We start from the raw sequence: 4718 nt of genomic DNA on the forward strand, positions 1-4718 counted from the left end.
ATGAAATCTGTCATTCCCATATATTTTAGTTTTCAAAGCGTTAGCGTTTGTAGAAAGAGTCGACGTGCCACATGGCTACAGGCCCCTTTAGTGAGCCGTTAAAATAGGCTGATATGAATGATGAATACTTAAGCATAAATAGACTATGCTCTGTATTAAAAAAATATACTTTATCAAAGACAACAATTTTAAATTAGACTCATACCAGAAGCTAAGCTTTAAAAGTGGGTACCTACACAAAATTTTGTATAGCAGGTATTCAAGAGGAGTGTAACGGAAGTGAGGATGATGCTTTTCATCTCAAATTACATTGCTCTCGTGAATTTCAGTAGGAAGAAGTACGTACCTACGTATTCAAAGACAAGTTTTGTATTTATTCAAAAGTACAGACTTTACTCGTATTCAATTTAAGTAACTTTAGGGGCGTTGAATTATATTTGCTATACTACGAGTAGTTTCAGCTTCGTATACCTCATTCCTGTGAAAATCTATGCTAATTAGCTCCTACCAGTTTTTTTTTTATTTGGAAGGTCAGAAGGGTAATATTGGTCACAGTTGGACGTCAAGCGGTTTCACCCAATTGTTTCCGTTCGCGTGGATATACTGGGATAAAATACTCGCTAATAATGTGGCTTTTCATTAGTGAAAGAATTTTTAAAATCGCTTTAATGGTTTAGACGTGAAAGCATAACAAACAAACTGGAACATTAAACTATTTGGCCAATATTGTAAAAAAAATGCATTTACGTATGAATTAATGAATCTAATATAGCGGAATAAAGCAATCAGCTTTGTACATACGAAATATACATGTCGCGAAGCTGAAGTGGCAATGGGCGGGGACGTTAGGGTCCCAAGGTCCCATCGGCTCTTCGAATGGCTGCAATGGCGACCTCGCACTAGAAAGCGCAGTGTTGTTCGATCCCCCAGCAGGTGGACTGACGATATCAAGCGAGTCGCAGGGACTCGCTGAATGCAGGCGGCTCAGGACCGTGATGTTTGGAAGTCCCTAGAAAAGGAATATGTCCTGCAGTGGACATCCATCGGCTGTATGATGATGATGGGATGTAAGAGGGAGGCTAGTACCAGTCAGCCTCCTCAACTGCCAACCTCACCTGCTCGTGACCACCCTGCAGATTAGCCAACGAGGCTCTGGCGACCGACTAATGGCGGTATAACCATTCTCAACTGGCTGGATTTTTACAAATGGCATAGGTTGACGCTGGTTTCGGGCAGCAGCGCCACCGGTGCGAAATCCATGACATCCCGCATGCCCTGCGAATGACAATGACATCCCGCATGCCCAGCCGGCGTGGTTATTCTTTGGGCATTAACCTATATGGATAAAGCCAAATGAATTATCCACAATTTACAAAATTTTAAACAAACTTTTTCGTCCGTCCAAAGCATCTGCAGCAACGCACAACACCTGAGCAGATTCTGATTAAAGTTACTCAACTCTAATTGGAAAACTTGTGCTGATTAGATTGTTTTCAGAAGGATTAGGTACGTTTAACCCCCCCAAATTAATATTCAGGAAGATGAACTTTTCGTACTAAAAGTTTAATTAAATTATTTACCCGATCATTCGGTAATACCCAATCCCAGTAATAACAACCCAATGTCTGTGGCAATATTTTTGTTATTGAACAAATAAAACCAAATTCATTTTGATATTTTTCAAATATTTTTAACACAGTGGTGTGCGTGGTGGATTTACAAGACGGATGTCCTGGGTTCGATCCCCGGCTGGGCTGATTGAGGTTTTCTTAATTGGTCCAGTTCTGGCTTAAGGCAACCAACCGGCAAAGACGTAGCGCCAAGCAATTTAGCGTTCCGGTACAATGGATGTCTTGTAGAAACCGGGGTGTGGATTTTCATTTTCCTCCTAACAAGTTAGATTGCATCATCACTTACCAACAGTCAAGGGCTAACTTGTAAAGAATAAATAAAAAAAACTTCCTTGGTTCATAGTTATCCTGTGTGAGAATCACGAGGTCCTGGGTTCGTGTTCAAGGTAGGGTTAAGAAATACTAAGCTTTTATTGATTCCAAGAAATTCTCTGTATAAATTCTAAGGTAAGGGTTGGAAAGTTGGCAGGCCCCTTAACTCGAAAAGCACGTTATGACTCCGGTCGCGGTTATTACCGGAGTTAGATAAGCACACATACCACCAAGTTTCCAACCCTGAACTCCTTGAAAAGTTCCATAGTCTGATCCAGGGCTCGAACCCTGGGCTCCGTGATATGAGACGATAGTTACTTACTACTTAAATAAAGTAGAGTAGCTCCTAGCACTATAAATACCAAAAGGCTGCAAAGTTTACGGCCTCAGAAGTGAAGAAACGATAAACTTTGGAAACCAATTTCAAAAGCGAAAACGATATTTTGGGCGCATATTCGCGTAATTTTTACTGAAAGCCCCGCACGGGATCTTGGAACGTAATCAAATAGTGAAGAAGGCCAATTTTCCGTGTGAGCGCCCCGGACCTAGCGCTGCCGTACCGGCCAAATTAACCCGCTCTGGAACTTCTACAATGGTCATAAAAAATTACAGGAAATTCGAGTCGACTCTATATTAATGTCTTAGCTTATAGATATAGATAAGCTATATGTAAATAAATATAATGATATTAAATACAGCGGAAAAGTTTGTGTTTTTGTATACAGGAAGAAATTTTTTTTAGTACAGATATTTTTATATTTTGTACATAAACAAAATTTAATGAACACGTATTTTTTCTTTTTTTTTTTAACTCAAAAATAACAAAATTATCGTTAACTAAAGTTATTTACGTTTAAACAGAATTTAAGGGTCACCCTATCGCTGTACTAGGTAATAGGCAACTACAAAATCAGCTGGTAGGTACTACGTTAGCGAGCGCCCGCGCTGAGGGCCGTTGACCTTTGTGCGTTTATTTTATTTTTGTTTGATACCTATTATTTTTTATAATAATTAAAGGTCATCACTTTTGAGCTGAGTACCGATATTCTCTTCATACTTTATTGGGCTTAGGACCATCAATAATGCCTGAAGTGCATGCGTAATAATAATGAACTACCTATGAACCTATGAACTTTCGATTGAAATAATAAAATACAAATGATGATTATTATAACGCAAACTTTTGCATTAAAGACGTATTTAAAAAATTGTAATCAGCTTATTTACATTAATCAATGATATCTACTTACTAAGTTTGTTTTTGTTAATTTTAAAATGTTAATCACTGTATTTTAACAATTGTTCGAAATGAAGTCCATTCCTTTCAAGGCACAACCGAACACGTTTTAATAAATTAGTTTATTTAAAACACTTGTTCCTCACATTAGGCACTGCGGGGTTCAGGATTCCTTGGGCTCGTAGCCTAGGAACACAATACAGTCGCATCATTTCGTAATATTCGCGATTTGAAAATCCCGACATAGTGGCTTGCACATGCGATTTATTAATTAGGTAACTTAAATGCGCACGCGACGGCAGATTGTCTGTCACTGGTCGCCCATCGGCAATTCGGTAGGCGTCCTCAGGGATTTTTCGATCCCCTCACCTCTGCCGCCCCCGTCAGCCGAAGCCGAAGCGATATGCCTACGGCCGGTATTTCTTTGTCGGCGTCTTGCAAAGTGCCGCCAGCAGTTGCGCAGTTTGTTTGGTAATGTGTCCATTATTTTGTTATTTCTGAGACATAAATTGAAAAAAAAATATTACATAAAATGTATCGAACTGTTTGTAGATTTATGTTCTATTAATGATACAGAACCACGAAAAAAAATATCCGCACTAAAGACCGAATCACCCTGTATAGGTATGTACGAGTATGATCGTTTCTTTAAAAAGCCTAGTTTCTGGATTTTCTTAAGTTTTCTTCAAATGACCAATTGGATTGCAAACAATATTTTTGTACCTATACGATGTTGATAGTCCGAGGACTGATATAAAGTAACTTGAATAGGTGAGGGAAACTGTATAAGAGTCTCATCTTTAAAATTCAATAATTCATCTTGAAAATTTAAGTTTTATTAATTCTCTAGGTTACAACTTTATATAAAGTAACAATCCACGTGGGCATGATTTGTATAGTCATTAGGATAGTATCATTCATTGTATTTTTTCTCAATACAAAAAATATAATTGTAAACAGGTATAACTTGATAAACGAAGGACTTTCCTACAAACTTCCCTTGTTTACTTTTTCGTGACAAAAATTAGCCTTATTTTCTGCTTCAAAGTCCAATTTTTTATTTTATTCTTTACAAGTTAGCCCTTGACTACAATCTCACCTGATGGTAAGTGATGATGCAGTCTAAGATGGAAGCGGGCTAACTTGTTATGAGGAGAATGAAAATCCATACCCCTTTCGGTTTCTACACGGCATCGTACCGGAACGCTAAATCGCTTGGCGGTACGTCTTTGCCGGTAGGGTGGTAACTAGCCACGGCCGAAGCCTCCCACCAGCCAGACCTGGAGAAAATCGTAATCTGCCCAGCCGGGGATCGAACCCCGGACTTCCGCCTCGTAAATTCACCGAGCATACCACTGCACCACGGAGGCCGTAGAAATTTTACCTCCATATCACAGAATATAAATAATTATTATAATAAGTAGGTTTGATCCAAATCAAAATCTATTTCACAGTCAAGTCGTGAAAAGGCACATACATACTAACTTTCGCATTTATATTTTCCTTCTGCAAATCTGCAGCTATTGTGGAGGAGTTTT

This window comes from Bicyclus anynana, chromosome 7 (genome assembly GCF_947172395.1).
Source record: "Bicyclus anynana chromosome 7, ilBicAnyn1.1, whole genome shotgun sequence".
NCBI classification, from domain to species: domain Eukaryota; kingdom Metazoa; phylum Arthropoda; class Insecta; order Lepidoptera; family Nymphalidae; genus Bicyclus; species Bicyclus anynana.